Consider the following 20,443-nt stretch of genomic DNA (forward strand, 5'->3'; position numbering starts at 1 on the left):
GTTCCTCAAATCATTAAAGTTCATCACCTGGTTTTTGAACCAACCTAACTGACTCCAATGTCAATCTTTTTTCATACTTCTGAATGCCATCTGAAATTCTTCCCCCTGTGAGTTCCTCTTATTAAGATTAAAGAACCTCTCTTGGAGTCTGGTAATGGTACACTTGGTTGAGTGCACATGTTACAATGTGCAAGGACCCAGGTTCAAGTCCTTAGGCCCCACCTGCTGTGGGAAAGTTTTACAAGTGGTGAAGTAGTACTGCAGGTGTCTTTCTGTCTCCCTTTCTATCTCCCCCTTCCTCTCAATTTCTGGCTGCTTCTATCCAATAAAGAGAATTTTAAAATGTAAGAACTCTTCTTATATGAATTATTATTTTCTAGTTTAGTCATCCTAACCCCTTGACAGTGAATTGTCAAATTATTTTTTAAGATTTTATTTATTTACTAATAAGAAAGATGGGAGGAAAGAGAGAAAGAACCAGATATCATTCTAGTACATGTGTTGCCAGGGACTGAACTCAGAACCTCATGCTTGACAGTCTAATGCTTTATCTTCTGTGTCACCTCCCACCTGACCACTCAAATTATTATTTCAGAGGGTCAGGCTGTGGCACATCTGGTTAAGTGACTACATTAGAGTACACAAGGACACAGGTTGAAACCCCTGTCCCCTACATACCTTTTCTCTCTCAATTTCTGTCTCTATGCAATAATGAATGAATGAATAAACAAATAAACAAATAAATATTAATTATAAAAATAAAAGTTTTAAATAAAAATAATAATGAATGTTAAGCAATGAGAAAAATGGTTATATTTGAGGACAGATCCTTCGAGTTAAATACCAAAGCCTGATAGCTAATATACATGTGGGCTAAAAAGTATTGTTTGGGGAAAATGGTGTCAGAATTGGGAATAGGACTAGAAAGCAGGATTGTGGGGGAAATGTCTACTCCTATTCCCAATTCTGACACCATCTATCAGGCTCAGGCAAAAATCACTAAAGTCATGGGGCCCTCAGAATATACTTAAAATAGACTTCCTAGCTTCTTCTCACATGAAGACCCTTAGTTCCATCTGCTCTATTACTACCTCTAGGTTCCTGATTATTAAAAATTTTGTCCTGCTTTATATCTTACTGCTTTTAAGCCACCAAGTTACAAATTCTACTATGATGCCATCCTAACTTATCCGGGCTGACAGCATCACCAGTGTGTCCTGGAACCCCACCTCCCCAGAGCCCTACCCCACTAGAGAAAGATAGAAACAGGCTGGGCATATGGATCCACCTGCCAACACCCATGTTCAGCACAGAAACAATTACAGAAGCCAGACTTTCCATCTTCTTTCTGCTCCCCATAAAGAATTTTGGCCCATACTCCCAGAGCAGGATAAAAAGTACTAAAATATGCCTACCAGCTATCTACAAAATGGAGGACCCCCCACCCCAACTCTTCATCTGCACTATTACAGCCTTTAGGTCCATGATTGTTCAGCAATTTGTTTGGGGCTTTGTATGTTAACTCTCTTTTTAGCCACCAGATTCCAGATGCTAGCAGGATGCTGACCAGACTTCTCTGGCCAGAGGACCTCGCCAATGTGTCCTGGAGCTCTGCTTCCCCAAAGCCCCACCCTACTAGGGAAAGAGAGAGGCAGGCTGGGAGGATCAATTGACCTGCCAAGGCCCATGTTCAGCGGGGGAAGCAATTACAGAAGCCAGACCTTCCACCTTCTGCATTCCACAATGACCTTGGGTCGATACTCCCAGAGGGTTAAAGAATAGGAAAGCTATCAGTGGAGGGGATGGATACGGAGATCTGGTGGTGGGAATTGTGTGGAGTTGTACCCCTCTTATCCTATGGTTTTGTCATTGTTTCCTTTTTGTAAAAAAAAAAGTAGGGAAGCTTCTAATGGAGGGGATGGGATATGGAACTCTGATGGTGGGAATTGTATGGAATTATACCTTGTTATCCTACAATCTTACTTAACTATTACTAAATTATTATTAATACACACACACACACACAGACACACACACACACACACACAACCTCTCTGCAGTCCCATCACTGTCAGCACTTAAAAGGTAGAATCACTTCTTACAAGATCATTGAAACATTTTCCCACTCACATTCCTGCTTCCACGTTTGTTCATTACAGTCTATGCTCTAAACAGAGGTCAGAGGAAACGTGAAATAAAACACAAGTTGGAATAAAACACAAATGATCTGCTTCTTCTCTCCTCTCCATTTTCACCTCCCTGCCCACCAACTCCCCACCCCCTGCCTCTATTGCCTTCATGTTGTTCTTGGAGTTGTGAAAACTCAGGAGCTCTTCTGAGTACGTAGCTTTGCCATTTCTACGCCTTCACATCTTCCCAGAGATCTCCACAGAAATGACTGTCACTCAAATCTCAGGTTTCATCTCCATAGAGAAAGTTTCCTGCCCTTTTTTTCTCTAACAGGTCACTTTTCACTTTTACTCTGTTCATTTGATTTCTCACCAGCTGGAAGTACTGTATGCATACATGCTTCTTTCTGTCATCACAGCAAATATGGAAGCACTTGCAAAAACAGGACAATTTCTGTCTTTCTCACCCATATATTTCCAGCATCTCTAACAATAATTGACACACAATGGACACTTGAAAAGGGATAGAATACAAATGACTTGAATGAGAAGCCCAAGGAAGGAATCAAATCATATAAATTCTGATCTGGGCAGGGAAACACGTAGGAGGAAGGGTAACTATGGCAAGTCTTCTAGTCACAACGTGCTCTAGGAACCCTGCATGCAAACACAGTCTTCACTGGCTGAGGACATCAATCAATAGACCCTCAGCCAGCGGGTCCTGTCTGGATCCTCTGAGATCAGAGAAGGCAGCATACTAGTGACTTCAATCTCAAGTGTGATACATGAATACATATATATATATATATATATATATATATATATATATATACACATATATATTTTTGTCCTAGTTCAATCACCACTTTCCCAATTATAATAAATGAATAAAAGAGATGTAAGCTAAAGGGAAAAAAATAAAGCAAAATTAGAAGCTGGCAAAATGCAAACCCACTGCCTGGGGCAGCCTGGGGCTGATGGATGATGACAGCTAACAGACAGATCTGTTCCCCATTCTAAATTCTGTCTCCTAAACAAATTAGCAAGCTCATCAATATCTGCACGGCATTTACCTTCTGCAGCAGCAGCTGCTGCAAACACACAGGCTGGCTTTCTGGGTTGTGGTCTTGCTGATGGTTTACAAGTAAAGGCCACTCAGAGTCTGAGAAAAAAAAAAAGAAAGAAAGAAAAAGACCTCTCAGTAGTATGAAGAGGGGTTTGCAAGGGTTTGAAAGATAAACAACTTGAGGGTCACTTATATTAAATCTACCCTCAACACCCCACCTATGCCCCCAATAACTAGCTACATGTTTGAGTCATGAGAGGTTTAAACTGAATTCCTTTTTAAACTTTATTATCTTTATGAATTTATTGGCTAGAGACAGCTAGAAATCAAGAGGGAAGGGGGAGATAGCAAGGGAGAGAGACAGACATCGGCAGCCCTGTTTCACCACTCGCAAAGATTCCCCCTGCAGGTGGGGACCAGAGGTTTGAACTCAGGTCCTTGCACATTGTAACATGTGTGATCAACTAGGTGTGCCACCATCTGGCTCCTTAAAGTGAATTATTCTGCTAGTAATTAACCATGAGAAGCAGAAGCATCAAGTGATTCAGCAGAAGCTTTTCAGATAGATAATCTCACATATGTATGATGGTGTGGGGCAGGGAGGGGAATCAAGAGGTAACTCACTTAGAAGGGAATGAATATTGCCACATGCAGGGCCCTGGTTTTGAACCCTGGCACTGCTTGGAAATACGTGGGACAGCACCAAGAGAGCTCCATGAATGGCAGAGTGGTGCCTGCAGGTCTCTTTCCTGTGTGTGTGTTATGTCTGTCATTTCCTTTATTCTCAGTTTCTCCAATTCTCTTTCCCTCTTCCTCTCCCTCTCATTCTCTACGTCTGTCTCATAGGAGAAATGACAAAAAACAGCCCTGGGGTAGGGGTGGGGAACCACTTCGCTGTTATCTCCTGCCTGTGCAAGGACCTGGGTTCATTCTTTAGCAGTGCATAAAATGATATGAACAGTAAAACCTGTGATTCTCTCTCTCTCTCTCTCTCTCTATATATATATATATATATATCAATTATCTTTATTTATTTATTTATTTATTGGATAGAGATAGCCAGAAAGCAAGAGGGAAGGGGGAAATAGAGAGGGAGAGAGGTAGAGAGACACCTGCAGACCCACTTCACCACTCGCAAAGCTTTCCCCCTGCAGGTAGGGACCAGGGGCTCAAGCCTGGGTCCTTGTACATTGTGACATGTGTGCTCAAACAGGTGAGCCACAACCTGCCCCCCACACCCCCCACTCCTGCTCTCTCTTTATGAAAACTAGCAGTTATGGTAGACATAATATTTTAAAATGGCAAAAACCTTTTTTTATCATTTAAAAATGTATAACAGGGGCCTATGCGGTGGCACACCTGGTTAAGTGTAGATATTATACTGTGCAAGGATGCAAGTTCAAGCCCCTGGTTCCCACCTGCAGGGGGAAAGCTTCATGAGTGGTGAAGCAGGGCTGCAGATGGCTCGCTCCATCTCTATCTCCCCCTCTCCTCTCAATTTCTGCCTCTATCCAATAGTAAATAGGTAAAATATTAAAAAATAAATTTAAAATGGATGACAGGATTCTATCTTCCATTCTTGCATAAGAGAAATTGTGTCCCACATTTTCAAAGACAAGAGAAAAGAACCACTAGAATATGAACAACACAGGTGACAAACTATCTTTCCCTAAAGGTTTCACAGGAAAAGGCATAGGAGGAAAGAAAGTATTTTTGATGAATACTTTTACAGGAGTGGTTTAGAGGTACCTCCATGAAGATAAAGATGGTAGAATACATCCTACTCTGGGAAAGGTTCCTGTATATTAAATAATTTGTCCTGCTTTGTATCTCACTGCCTTCCAGTCACCAAGTTGCAGATGCTACCATGACATCATCCTGACTTCCCTGGGCAGATGATCCCCCAATGTGTCCTGGAATTTCACTTCTCCAGAGCCCTACCCCACTAGGAAAAGACAAGAAACAGGCTGGGGGGTTGGATCCACCTACCAATGCCCCTGTCCAGCAGAGAAGCAATTACAGAAGCCATATCTTCCACCTTCTGCTACCCATGAAGAATTTTAGTCCATACTCACAAAGTAGTAAAGAATAGGAAAGTTTTTCATGGAGGGAACACAGAACTCTGGTGGTGGGAACTGTGTGGAATTGTACCCTTCTTATCCCACAATCTTATTAATCATTATTAAATCACTATAATTTTTAATTGTGTGTGACTTAGTTGATGGCACACAATAATATTTCAGAACTGAGCTCTTGCCTGCTATTAATTAGGGGGACAGGGAAGTGCAAGGAAATGGAAGAGAGAGTAGACACACTGTGTCTACCTTAGGCACTGCTTCATTAGAGTCCTGATGAATACTCTAATTACAACAAAGGAATCCTTGCATCTCTCTTTCTCTAACCAGTCCTGCCTCTTCATTCAAAGTAGAAATACCTCAGAAGGAGAACCCAGCAGCCAGATGGTGGCACACTAAGTGAAGGCACTTGTCATCAAGTCCAAGGACCCTGGTTCAAGTCCCTGCTCCCACCTGCAGGGAGGAACTTTCACGAGTGGTGAAGCAAGGCTGCATCTCTCTCTCTCTCTCTCTGTCTCTCTGTCTCTCTCTTTGCCTCCAGGGTTATTCCTGGGGCTCGGTGCCTACTATACGAGCTCACTGCTCCTGGCAGCCATTTTTTCCATTTTATTTATTTATTTTTTTTTTAGTGGGTAAGACAGAGACAAATTGAAAGGGGTGGGGAGACAGAGAGAGACAGAGAAAGACAGACACCTGCAGACCTGCTTCACTGCCTGTGAATCGACCCTCCTGCAGGTGAGGATGCAGGGGCTTGAACCAGGATCCTAGCACTGGTCCTTGTGCTTCACACTATGTGCACTTAAGCTGGCCCTCTTCTTTCCCTCTCTATCTTCCCTCCCCTTTCAATTTATCTCTATCCTGTCAAATAAAATAGAAAGAAAAAATAGAAAAATTTACCACCAAGGGTGGTACATTAGTAGTGCTTGCATGAAGCCCCATCAATAATCCTGGTGGTGATTAAAAAATAGAACAGAAATTTAAAAAAGGGTTGGGGGTGGAATCCACCCCACCTGAAAAACAGAAAGAGAATATCACTAAAAACTTACACATCACTGGGAGGTGACACACTGGGAGGTGATCAGCTTCCATGTGCCTACAGAAAACCCTGCTGCTTTCACAAGTGAGCAGAGCTGTGTCCACTCCCAACTTGTGCAGGAGTACACTTTCCACCTATCATCTACCCTCCAGAATTTGGCCTCCTTCTTATGAACTCTTCTCACTCTCTAAGGGGGGCAATGACCATTTGCTTAAAAGTGGGTCTTCTCAGATGTCCAACAACAGATGAGTGGCTGATAAGTTGGAATACTACTCAGCTATGAAAATGGTGATTTTACTTTCTTCACCTCATTTTGGATGGAAATGAAGGAACCATATTAAGTGAAGTAAATTAGAAAGAGAAGGGTGAATATGGGATGATCTCACTCATAATCAAAAGCCAAAAAATACTACCAAGATGCCAACCTGCCTTCCCTGGGCAGACGACCTCACCAATGTGTCCTGGAACCCCACCCCCACAGAGCCCTGCCCCACCAGGGAAAGAGAGAGAAAGGGTATGGATCCACCTGCCAACACCTATGTCCAGTGGAGAAGCAATTACAGAAGCCAGAATGCCCACCTTCTGCACCTCATAAAGATCTTTCTTCCATACTCCCAGACAGGTAAAGAATAGGGGAAATTCCAATGGAGGGGATGGTATATGGAACTCTATCAAACACTTAGAGGAAAATATTGGCAGAACACTTTCCTGTCTAAGTTTTAAAGACATCTTCAATGAAATGAATCCAATTACAAAGAAGACTAAAGCAAAAATAAACCAGTGGGGCTACATCAAATTAAAAAGCTTTTGCACAGCAAAAGAAACCGCTACCAAAACAAAAAGATCCTTCACAGAATGGGAGAAGATCTTTACATGCCATACATCAGACAAGAGGCTAATAACTGAAATATATAAAGAGCTTGCCAACTCAACAACAAGAAAACAAATGATCCCATCCAAAAATGGGGAGAGGAATATGAACAGACTATTCACCATAGAAGAGATCTGAAAGACCAATAAAAATATGAAAAATGTCCCAAGTCATTGATTGTCAGAGAAATGCAAATAAAGACATCACTTCACTCCTGTGAGAATGTCACACATCAGAAAAGGTAGCAGTAACAAATAGTGGAGAGGTTGTGGGAACAAAGGAACCCTTCTACACTGCTCGTGGGAATGTAAATGGCCCAACCATTGTAGAGAGCAGTTTGGAGAACTCTCAGAAGGCTAGAAGTGGACCTAACCTATGAGCCTGCAATTCCTCTTCTAGGAATATATCCTAGAGATCCAAGCATACCCTCCAAAAAGATATGTGTGCACCTATGTTCATAGTAGCACAATTTGTAATAGCCAAAACCTGGAAGTAAACCATGTGTCCAACAACAGATGAGTGGCTGAGAAAGTTGTGGTCTACATGCACAATAAAATACTACTCAGCTATGAATGATGTTGATTTCACCATTTTCAGCCCATCTTGGATGGAACTTTAAAAAAATCATAGTAAGTGAGATAAATCAGAAACAAAAGGATGAATATAGGATGATCTCATTCATAGGCAGAAGTTGAAAAACAAGATCAGAAGAGAAAACACTAAGCAGAACTTAGACTGGAGTTGGTGTATTTTGCACCAAAGTAAAAGACTCTGGGGTGAGTGGTGGGGGAGAGTTCAGGTCCTGGAACATGATGGCAGAGGACCTAGTGGGGGTTGTATTGTTGTGTGGAAAACTGGGGACTCTTATGCATGTACAAACTACTGTATTTACTGCCAACTATAAAACATTAATTACCCAATAAAGAAATAAAAAATAAAAATAAAAGAATAGGGAAACTTCCAATACAGGAGATGGGATATGGAACTCTGGTGGTAGAGACTATATGAAATTGTACTCCTCTAATCTTACAACCTTGACAATCATTATTTTTTTTATTTTGAAATGGTGTCATCTGTCCAAAAGTGATGGTTCCTGGTAATATGGTCTCTCATAGGGACAAAAACAAAAACAAAAACAAACAAACAAACAAACAAAACGAAGAAAAAAGAAAAGAAAAGGGAAGTGTCAGGGATATGCCCTGTGAGGGTCAGACTTTCATTTGCTGGTGTTAATTCTCAGCTTCCCGGTCCTAATCCTTCATTGTACCCTGTGTCTGCACCGGGCACGCTCCTGATTCCTTGCTAGATCCAGGCGGCCCATGTAAATAGTGTTTATGTTAAGGAAGTCATGTTCAGTGTGACTGGAGCACTCAGAAACTGATGTTGTTGTCACTTTAGATTAAGCTCTTATTTTAGTAGAGAAGGCAATTGAAGCAGGCAGCTGAGTGGCCGAATGAAATATTCAGCTCATTTCATTTAGAGTTGCCCGATTCCCATTGTTCATGGCTGGCACAGCTGGTTAACCCCACTGGTGCTGCAGACCGGAGGCCTGGTGCAGCACATGGGGTCCATACTGGAGCCTCCACTCCCACCTCACCCCCCAGCACCGTTTGGACCCTTTCAAGTGGTCCATTTAGCACTAAGAAGAGGGCAAGGAGAGGATAATCAAGGGTCACCCCTGCAGGTGCCTTCCAGAGCTCCTTTCCATCCATGGGCCCCAAGTGGATGCTTTACAAAGCTGCTTTGAGGCAGAGATGATAGCATAAAGGAAATGCAAAAGGCTCTCCTACCTGGGGCTCTAAAGCCCAGGTTCAATTCCCTGTACCACCAGCCGCCAGACCTGAGCAGGTCTATGGTCTATCTATCTCTACTATCTCCCACTCTTGAACTCTCTCATTAAAATAAAATGTTATAAAAATGTAAAAATAAAATAAGGGCTGCCATCAGGAGCCAGGTGGTGGCAAACTCGGTTAAATACACATAGAAGGAAGTGCAAAGAACCGACTGGCACAAGGATCTGGGTTCTACGTGGGGCCCCGGCTCCCCACCTGCAGGGAGGTTAATTCACAAGTCGTGAAATACGTCTACAGGTGTCTATCCTTCTCTCTCCTGCTCTGTCTCCCTTTTCCCTCCTAATTTCTCTCTGTTCTATCCAATAAAATGAAAACAAAAAACCAAAAAAAAGTCCTCCAGGAGCAGTGGAATTATAGTGTCTGCAATGAGCCTTAGTGATAACTCTGGAGGCAAAAAAAAAAAAAAAAAAAAGAGAGTCAGGAGGTAGTGCAGCAGGATAAGCGCACATGGTGCGAAGCAAGGATCCATGTAAGGATCCCGGTTCCAGCCCCTGGCTTCCCACCTGTAGGGGAGTCACTTCACAGGTGGTGAAGCAGGTCTGCAGGTATCTTTCTCTATCTCCCTCTCTGACTTCCCCTCCCCCTCCATTTCTCTGTCCTATCTAACAATGACATCAATAACAACAATAATAATAACTACAACAACAATAGAAAACAACAGGGCAACAAAAGGGAAAATAAATAAATAAATATTTTTTTTTAAATTAAAAAAAAGACTATCTAGGGCCAAAGAGATCCCTGGATCCCTGGGTAGGATGTGAATACTGTCTTATGTGTGACTCAGTTCAAGCCCTTTCACCACATGGGAATGTCAAGGCACATAAGGAAGCTCTGATTTCTCTCTTTTAAAAATTTATTTATTTGTTTTTAATATTTTTAATGTATTTATTAATGAGAGGGATAGGAGGAGAGAAAGAAAGAACCAGACATCACTCTGGTGCATGTGCTGCCAGGGACTGAACTCAGGAACTCATGCTTGAGAGTCCAGTGCTTTATCCACTGCACCATCTCCCGAACCTCTATTTATATATTTATTATTGGATAGAGACAGAAATAAATTGAGAGGGGAGGGGAGATAGAGAGAGAAACAGATAGAGAGAAACCTGCAGCCCTGTGTCTCCATTCCTGAAGCTTTTCCTTTATAGATGGAGATCAGGGGCTTGAACCCAAGTCCTTCCACACTATATTATGTGCATCTAACCAGGTACACTACTACGTGCACCACCCCCCCACTTGTCCCATCTACCCCAATAAAAACTCTCTCTTTTCTCTTGGTCTATGGAAAGTTTTTTTTAAAAAAAAACAAAAAACATTGTGGTAATGGTGAAATTGGCTCAAAGACCGAGATCCATAATAAATAATAAATAAATAAATAAATAAATAATAATAATAATAGTTATCTGTCTGTGCAAAGAGAATGCCTAATCTCTAGCTACAAGTGAAAGCAGACAAGCACAGAACCTTTGAAAACTGTGAGTTCTGCAAGCTAAAAATATTAAAAATAAGGGGCTAAGTAGTAGCGCAGCAGTTAAGCGCACATGGCGAAAAGCACAAGGATTCCGGTTTGAGCCCCGGGGATCCCCACCTGCAAGGGGGTCACTTCATGAGTGGTGAAGCAAGTTTGCAGGTGTCCATCTTTCTCTCCCCCTCTGTCTTCCCTCTTCTCTCTCCATTTCTCTCTGTCCTATCCAGTAACAATGACAGCAATAACAACAATAATAACCACAACAAAGATAAAAACAGCAAGGGCAACAAAAAGGAAAATAAATAAATATTTTAAAATATATTAAAAATAGGATTGGACACATCTCACTGGGCAGGGCACTGAGTTGGATTTGCGCCCACATTGAAGAAGCTATGGCATTGGAGGAACCTCCAGTGCTGTTGTCTGTGTATATCTGAGTGAAAAAGCAGTCTAGTGTAGCAAAATTGTGCATATACAAGGTCCTGGCTGCACTAAATAAATAAATAAATATGCACACAAATATGTACATATATGTGTATACATTTATGTGTCAGTAAACAAAATGTTAAAATGTAACAGTGCTGACCAAAGGGGGAAAAATGGACTAAGTTCCTTGAAACATGGTAGTTCAGTCTTGCAACAAGAAGATGTTTAAAACAAATGCCACCATCCCAGAACAAATGCATGACTTACATGAATTTCTGTTTGGAATCCACTCCTTGGAAAGTCTTATGGCAGAAAAGTCTTAAAGGAATGTTGCTACTTTCCCAGCAGAGTTTGTTGTTGAATTCTATCCTGGCCACTTTGGGGAACTAAACCTCTTCTTCAAGGCTGAGGAAAAGTCTCTTATAAGGCATTCTCTTTTCTTCTCTGTCTTTATATCTCTCCCTCTCTCTCTCTGTTATTTCCTCCTTTCTTCCTTTCTTGCCTTCTTCCTTTCTTTTCTCTCTCCTCTTGGCCTCTCATCCCTTCCTCCTTCATTCACCCCCCTCCACCTTTGGGGATGACATGTTAAACCAGAAGACTTGAGTAACTGAGGAGCCTGATAAAGTAAGCATGATACCTATATATCACACCCCTTGTTAAAGGATGCTTTAACAGTTTTCACACAGAAGAAAGTGCTTTGTAGAATGAATGGTTTTATCCTCTTGAGATTCCCAGAACAGAGAAATGCTCTTAGCTGCATCATAGGGATATTGCACAGTGCTAGATTAAAGTACCAGTCACCATCAAACAATAATGCTACTTGTTATTATGGAGATGCACACAATTCCAAACACATAAAGAGGGAGACAAAATATAAGCTTGACTTTATGCTCTGCTAGAAGTGACCCTTGCCTTCATAGAGGCTAAATGTTTGATAAACAATTATTCTGTGGGTCCACGGTTTTGACACTACAAGAGGTATGCAGTTTTAGAAAGAATATAAATTTGATATAAGAGGATTATTTATTTAAGATGAGAGTTCTGCCAACAGATCACTACTTCAAGTGCAGAGATATACCACAGTCATTCCAAATAATGTTCATATTAATTAGGTCTCCGGTCACACCTCTGTAATTTCTTTTTTTTTTTTTCTGCAGCTGTTGTGGGTATACTCTTCATAAACATGCTCGACAAGGAGACTAGAAAGAGAATCTATTTTTTTATCTAGTATGTAGAGCAAAATGGACTTTAACTAGTTGTAACTGGGAATTAGAAGCATACCCCACAACACACAGGGTACTTGCTGACTGCTGATTGCTACAGATGTGTGCCCTAAACACAGACATTGGTGTGATTCTACTTCTGTCATGTCCATCCCCAAAGGAGAAATATATGGTATGTTAATAAAAGCATGAATGTTTAAAAAGCCATTTAATTCTTTACAGGAGACAACTTCTATTGTACTGGGCATTAATAATAACTACGTCCTTTGCTTGTAATATTAAATATACAGTAAGAAGAAAGTTTTTTTAAGGGGGACAAGTTCAAGTAGTAGTGTACCTAGTAGAGTACACACTTTATTATGTGCAAGGTCCAGGGTTCAAACCTTAGTCCCTACCTGCAGCAAGGTAGTTTCATAAGTGATCATGAGTGATAGAGCAGTGCTACCATTCTCTCTCTCTCTCTCTCTCTTTTTTAAATAGAGACAGAAATTGAGAAGAGAGAGGAGATAGGGAGAAAGACATAGAGACACCTCCAGCCCTGCTTCACCACTCTTGAACCTCCTGCCCCCACCCCTGCAGGTGGGGACCAGGGGCTTAAACCCAGGTCTTTACACACTATAATAAGTATGCTTAAACAGGTACACCACCACCTGGTCCCTTTCTCTAGCTCAGTTTCTCTATGTCAACCTCGCTCTCATTTTCCCTTATTTTTTAAAAAAATATTATTTATTTAATATTGGATAGAGACAGAGAGAAATTGAGAGGGGCAGGGGAGATAGAGAGGGAGAAAGGCAAAGAAACACCTGCAGCACTGCTTCACCATTAGTGAAGTTTTCCCCTTGTAGGTGGGGATGAGGGACTTGGATCTGGATCCTTACAGACCGTAATGTGAGTGCTTAGCACAGTGTGCCACCACCTGTCCCCAGTTGCTGGGCTAGCTTCGCGGGCAAGAGAGAGATGACCAGGGACTCATGGCTGAGCTGGGAACGCAGTTCAATCTTTATTGACGAGCGGAGATGCAGTTTGATCTAGCTATCTCTAATCACAATCCTGTCCTATATATAACTCCTGAGGCAGAAGTGTCAGGTCAGAAGAGGATGTACGTAGGATAGGGGGTGGGGATAAGGATAAAGCATGCGAACCAGTGGGGATTAAACCAGTGTGGGCAAAACAATGATTATGTAAATAGACCACAGCGGCAAGCAATGCAACAGAAGGAGTCTTAGAAACAGAATTTAGAAGCAAACCAACATTTCCCCCTTTCTTTTTAACTAATGGCCATAGTATCAGGAGTATGGGGTGAACAGAAACCTATATCATACAGGCATTTTCAAAAGAACTGGCATAAGACATGAAGGCACAAATAGGAGAGCAGCAAAAAGCAGTGTGATGCCAAGGGGAGGCCTGAGGGGGGCCTCAAAGGGCAAGGCCTAGCAGGTGAGAGGGCGTTTCTTGCCTCTGGAGGCATCTCTTGCCTCTGGGGGCGTTTCATGCCTCAAAGGACATTTTCTGCCTCTGTGGGCATCTCTTGCCTCTGGGGACATTTCATGCCTCAAAGGGCGTTTCCTGCCTCTGTGGCCAGAACCTAGTAAGAGGTGGGGTTTCCTGCCTCTGGGGGCCGGGCCTGCAGGTGAGGGAGCATGGCGTATAGAGTCCCAAGGCAGCTGCCTGCAAAGTTCAAGGACTGCTGCAGTCAGTCTTTGAGAAGCACAGCAGCGTAAAGGGAAGCTGCTGTAAACTTGTGTAAAGTTTCCCAAGAGGTGTACCAGTAAATCCAACAGAAGTGTCAGTCCAAAGCAGATGACCACAGGAGAAATGCCAGGCGATGAAACGCTGCACGTCTGTCTCAATGGGGAATGTCAGCCACCAGAATTCCACTTTTCTGTAGAGAGTGAGCTTTGGAGTCTGTGAATCTGTTTCTTCAGGTCGTGCCAGGTCACGTTATAGGCTTCGGGGCAGGGGGCTGCTGTAGTCGTGCGATGTCAGAGAACAGGGGTCCAAATGGATTTCCAGGGATTCCATTTGAGCAGATGCTTTTTCATGTGAAGACTTGATAGCTGTAATTCACTCACTTGTGAAGCAAAACTTGTAGCAGATTAGAGGTTTACTATAATTGATAACTCCATTATAATTGGTTTAAGTACCTTTATAATTTTGGAAGTCCTTTCTAGCATGATTTCAAGGTTGTTTAAACAGTATAAGCTCAATAGAAGAACCATATTTAGAAGCCTCAGGCATGAGAATCATTAGCATAATCATTGCACTTTCTACCCCACCCATAACTCATACAATTTTCAGGATTAAATGTTTCAGATTTATACCAAGACATAAAAAAAATCAAAAGAGGAAAAAACAATTTTTTGGATTGTTTCTGGATGTCTCTAGAAATCATGGCTGCATCCAGCATTTTTTTTTTTTGTAAAGTCAATGTCATACAAAAATTCAGTCATTCAAATCACTCTCTTGCAAAACGCAACTGAAAGCAGACAGCAAACTTAAGATATGCAGAGAGAACAACGAGGGGGAAATCGAGAGAAAAGTAGTAGGAAGTTTTTGATTCTTTCACCTTGAACTAGATTATCCAGATCTCACCATGTAGCATCATGAGTCCCTGGAGGGCGTCCTAGTCCAAAAAGCTCCTCAAAATTCCATTTAGGGTGCTTCTGATGGTTCCTGCTAGATTGCTGCAGGCACCCATTTTTAAAAACATCTACCCATGGAAGAAAGAATTGAATCAGGAGGGTAGAACTAACCACGTGTCTCCATTCTTGGAGACTGCCAGTGTACTGGAGAATGCCCTTCAAGTTAGAGTAGTCCTTCTCCATGGGAAACATGTGAAAGGAAGTCCAGAAAGTCCCAGGGGAAATCTCCGTGCATCTCCCAAGCTCTATGATCACAGTCATAAGGAACCAAAGTTCCCGGTCAGGGAACCAAAGTGTGGCTCAGAGCAAAATGTAGTCCTTCTCCTCAGGAAACATGGGAGAGGGAGTCCAGAAAGTCCCAGGAGAAATCTCCACGCATCTCCCAAGCTCTACAATCACAGTCAGGTCATAAGAAACCAAAGTTCCTGGTCAGGGAACCAAAGTGTGGCCCAGAGCAAAATGTTCCAGAGACAGAGAAACTGTCTCATAAAGAAAGAGTAGAGGCTTTGGGAAACCTCTTCATAAGCAGAAAGGCAGGCCATGATGGATGGGTAGCAAAGTGGCTTACTTATCTGGTCTTCTTAGGTCTGCTGCTTGTGTGTAGAGCCAAGGTTCATGCCCTATGTTGGTATGCCATATGCAGGTCCCAATTCAGGGCACCTGATGTTGGGTTGTGATGTGGAAGAGAGAGAGAGGGGAGATCTGGAGCGAAGAGGGAACACAAATCTTTATTTGCACGGGCACCTCAGATTTGGGTGAGAGATCAGTGGTTCGGGCCACATGGAGCTAGCAAAAATGGCTGCCTCCTGTAGCACCCTTCCTTGCATCTAATCTCTGAGGTGAAAAGCGGGCAAGAGAGAGAGAGGGGTGGAATAAGGGCTTTTATGGGAGAAAGTCAGGACATGATTGGCTAGGAAACAAGGCACTTGGGGATAGGATAATGGGGAAGGGGGAGGAGTAAACAAAGCACTCCAGGATAGGATAATAGCTCTTGCAGCTGGGAAGGGGGAGGAGTAAACAAAGCACTCCAACTATCAAGGGGAATTGACAATGCACATTTAAACACACATAGTACTACACATAAGGATATGTGTAAGGACCTGGGTTCAAGCCCCCACTCCCCACCTGCAGCAGGTATGCTTCACAAGCAGTTCTACAGGTGTCATTCTTCCCCCGCATATGTGTGTGTGTGTGCACGTGTGTGTGTATCCTCCTCCCCTCTCAATTTCTCTGTGTTCTATTGAATGAAAAAAAAAAAGGCCTCCAGAAGCAGAGGATTAGTAATTCCAGCATGGAGCCCGAAAACTAGAGACAAAAAATTATTATAGTTAAAATAGCTTACTTCAGATCTGGGCAGTGGCACACCTGGTTGAGCACACAAGGACACAGGTTCAAACCCCTGCTCCCCACAAGTGGGGGGCAGCTTCACAGGTGGGGAAGCAATGTTTAAGGTGTCTTTCTCTCTCCCTATCTTCCCCTTTCTTCTCAATACCTGTCATTGTCTATCTAACAAACAAAACAAATAAAATATAGCTTACTTTGCAAGTTATTACAATATGTGAGCAATGAACAAATTGCTCTGGTCTCTCCTCAGACCTGGAAAAGCACCCAGAGGAGTGAAGAAACTTAGAACTTCGTTTTATCTCTAATGAAATAATTTACTTTTGTTCTGCTCTAGCAAACATTTTTCTGAATAATAAATATCTGACATTTTTCAATAATTATGATTATATGCATCTGTTATTTTAAGACACAATGAGTCTAGATAGTAATTTAAAACAATTGGAAAACTCAGTTAAAAAATAGATGTTTAAGTCAAATTTTCTTCTTTAACTTAAAAAGCAGTCAGTACCAATTTTCAAGAAACACAATGACCTGCTGAATTTAAAGCATAAATAAACAGTGGAGTTGGGAGTCAAGAGGTAGCGCAGTGGGTTAAGCACAGGTGGCGCAAAATGCTAGGATAGGTGTAAGGATCCCAGTTCGAGCCCCCGGCTCCCTACCTGCAGGGGAGTCGCTTCACAAGTGGTGAAGCAAGTCTGCAGGTGTCTATCTTTCTCTCCCCCTCTCTGTCTTCCCCTCCTCTCTCCATTTCTCTCTGTCCTATCCAACAACGAACAACATCAACAATGGCAATAATAATAACCACAATGAGGCTACAACAACAAGGGCAACAAAAGGGGGAAAAAATGGCCTCCAGGAGCAGTGGATTCATGGTGCAGGCACCGAGCCCAGCAATAACCCTGGAGGAAAAAAAAAGGATAATGAAAGAACATAAGGAAAAAATGGGCAAATATGCATAAAATATAGTTACAGAAATAATAGTCAATCTATATCTGTGACCTTGGGAGAACTACTGAAATTTCCAATGGAGAGAATGGGGACACACAGCTCTGGTGGTGGAAACAGTGCAGAATTATGGCCCTGTTATCTCATAATTTTGTAAATCAATATAAAGCCACTAATTAAAACAACAGTAGGAAAAGAGTAAAAAGAAAGAAAATATATGACATGTACTTGACCCAGATATGAACCTGGATTCCAAGACACTGAGGAAATTTTGGTACTGTAGTAGTCTTTCTCTCTTTCTCTCTCTCTCTCTCTCTCTCTCAAGTTCAGTTTGGAACAGAGATATTCCAACAATAAGAGAGTGAGAGACAGAGAGATAGAGAGAGAGAGAGAAAGAAGATTAAAAATGCTCAGTCCCCCCCACACACTAATCTTTGACAAAGGTGTCCAGACTATTAAATGGGGAATGGTGAGTTTCTTCAATAGATAGTATTCGAAAAATTGGGATGAAACATGCAGAAGACTGAAACTGAACCATTATATTTCACCAAACACAAAATTAAATTCAAAGTGGATCAAGAACTTGGATGTTAGACCAGAAACTATAAAATACTTAGAGGAAAATATTGGCAGAACTCTTTTCCATATAAATTTTAAAGACATCTTCAATGAAACATATCCAATTCAAAGAAGACTTAATAAAAATAAACCAATGAGAAAACATCAAATTAAAAAGCTCTGTACAGCAAAGAAACCACCACCCAAACAAAGAGACTTCCACAGAATGGGAGAAGATCTTTACATACCATACATCAGACAAGAGGTTAATAACCAAAATAAATAAAGAGCACACCAAACTCAGCAACAACAAAACAAATAACCCCATCCAAAAATGGAGAGAGAATATGAACAGAATATTCACCATAGCAGAGATCCAAAATTAAGGAAAAATGTTCTAAGTCATTGACTGTCAGAGAAATGCAAATAAAGACAACAATGAGATACCACTTTACTCTTGTGAGAATGCCTTACATATGAAAAGGTAGCAGTAACAAATGCTAGAGAGGTTGTGAGGGCAAAAGAACCTTCCTACACTGTGGGTGGGAATGTAAATTGGTCCAACCTCTGTGGAGAGCAGTCTGGAAAACTCTCAGAAGGCTAGAAGTGGACCTAACCTATGAGCCTGCAATTCCTCTCCTAGGGATATATCCTAGAGATCCAAGTATACCTTCCAAAAAGATCTGTGTATACCTATGTTCATAGCAGCACAATTTGTAAAAGCCAAAACCTGGAAGCAACCCATGTGTCCAACAACAGATGAGTGGGTGAGAAAGTTGTGGTCTATATGCACAATAGAATACTACTCAGCTATTAACAGTGGTGAATTCACCTCATCTTGGATGGTGCTCAAAGGAATCATGTTAAGTGAGATAAGTGAGAAACAAAAGGATTAATATGAGATGATCTTACTCATAGAAGTTTAAAAACAAGGTCAGAAGAGAAAATACTAACCAGAACTTGGACTGGAGTTGGTGTACTGCACCAGTGTAAAAGATTCTGGGGGGGGGGGGGGTTTCAGAACCTAGTGGGGGTTGTATTATTATGTGGTAATTTAATGCATGTACAAACTATCGTGTTTTATTGTCAACCGTAAACCATTAACCCCCCCAATAAAGAAATTAAATAACACCTCTCAGTTCAATCATTTGTCTTAAGAATTCCAGTCTGCACACTCAAGAAAACAGTACAACTGACCCAAGTCTTAATAGGGTTCCCTACCCATTCATTAAAGGCTTAAAGGGAAAATAAGTCTTAGATTTAGGAATCAAATTCCAGTTGGAACTCTCAAGATAAATGACCCAATTACTGGTGTGAAGGGGATGACCTATTTATTAGCTTTGTGATTTTTTTACCATTGCATTTTGCTTCTTTTCTTTCTTTCTTTCTCTTTCTTTTCACTCCTGAAATTATAGGCACTGGATGATATTGCCACAAAAACGACTAGCAAACAAAATGAAAATGATGTTAAAAATATTTCAAGATGTCATGTTTGTGAAGGAGGATGGGGAGAATTAAGGCTTGTGGAAAGTTTCTCAGCAACATTAAAGCTTAAACAAAAGCACAGACCCTCACCCCCCTCCCCAACATCCCCTCAGAGCCAGGGGCTCAAACTGGAATTCTTAGCTGGTCCTTGAGCTTTGTGCCATGTACACTTACCCCACTATGCTACCACCCAGCCCCCCACAATAACTATTTCTTAAAAATATTCTCCTAATAAAAGCTCCCAAGAATGGGAGGTACTTACCTCATTTAGAGTAAAACAAAAAAGAGGCTTTTACCTTTGCTCAATATAATTCAAATGAGCAATTTGGAAGATGGTTCAGTTAATAAAGCATTGGATTCCCAAGCATGAGGCCCTGAGTTTAGTCCCTTGCAGGACCTATACCAGAGAGGTGCTCTGATTCTCTCTCTCCTCATATCTCTCTTTCTCATAAACAAATGTGCAAATCTTTTGAAAAATTAAAATGATATTATTCCATTTTTATATTCCTTTTACTTCCACTCTCCAGTATGAATAAACTATCTGAAAGCAACTAGGTAACAGATATCAAAATTCAGTGGGGATAAAGCTTAACAATTAGGCAAACAGTCTCTCATGCTTGAGGCTCCAAGGTCTCAGGTTCAATCCCCTGCACCACTATCAGCCTGAGCTGAGCAGTGCTCTGGATATATATGGCTTTCTCAAAATTCACACAAATATGGTTAAGAACCTATTATTTCCAGTAGTGACCTGCCTCTACCATTTGTTTCTATTTATAGTTCTTACATCACAGAGTAACTGAAGTGAAAAATCTTGGCACACTCCAGAGCCCTACCCCACTAAGGAAAGATAGAAAACAGCTGGGGGTATGGATCCACCTGTCAACACCCATATCCAGCAGAGAAACAATTACAGAAACCGGAACTCTCACCTTCTGCACCCCATAAAGAATTTTGGTCCATATTCCCAGAGGGGTCAATTTTAGAGGAAAATAAACAGAGGGCTCTGAACCCCAATTTCACCAGTATGGAAGTGCCTGTGACCAGGAATCTTATTTATATGGAAGCGAGTCTGGAAAATACCAGAGGAAGCCTGGCTCGGTTTCTCTTATCTGAGAGAGAAGAGAGAGAGAGAGAGAGAAAAAAAAAAAAAGGATGCTCAGAACTAATAATAGGTGTAAGTGTGACTTAGAAAAGAAGTGAAGGCAGGACTGTAGAAAAAAATGGCAAGGGAAAAAAAAAAGATATACATAGTGATAGCTATAAAGTCAGCCCATATCTGTGACCTTGAGAGAACTACTGCAGTTTCCAATGGAGAGCATGGGAAC

At 41.6% G+C, this 20,443-nt stretch overlaps 1 protein-coding gene across 5 annotated transcripts in view; it reads right to left on the bottom strand.

Annotated features, from left to right (window-relative positions):
* The window catches only part of SOX5 (SRY-box transcription factor 5), a 1,357,610-nt gene that overhangs the window by 1,053,583 nt on the left and 283,584 nt on the right, over positions 1-20,443 (bottom strand). For 3 of the 5 annotated variants that reach the window (XM_060194519.1, XM_060194513.1, XM_060194516.1), the window contains exon 3: positions 3,203-3,291. The exons of the other annotated variants lie outside the window; for them this stretch is intronic. The gene's annotated coding sequence lies outside the window, so the exon portion shown is untranslated. The remainder of the gene's footprint in view (positions 1-3,202; positions 3,292-20,443) is intronic. 5 annotated transcript variants of the gene reach the window in all.

This window comes from Erinaceus europaeus, chromosome 7 (assembly GCF_950295315.1).
Source record: "Erinaceus europaeus chromosome 7, mEriEur2.1, whole genome shotgun sequence".
Taxonomy (NCBI): domain Eukaryota; kingdom Metazoa; phylum Chordata; class Mammalia; order Eulipotyphla; family Erinaceidae; genus Erinaceus; species Erinaceus europaeus.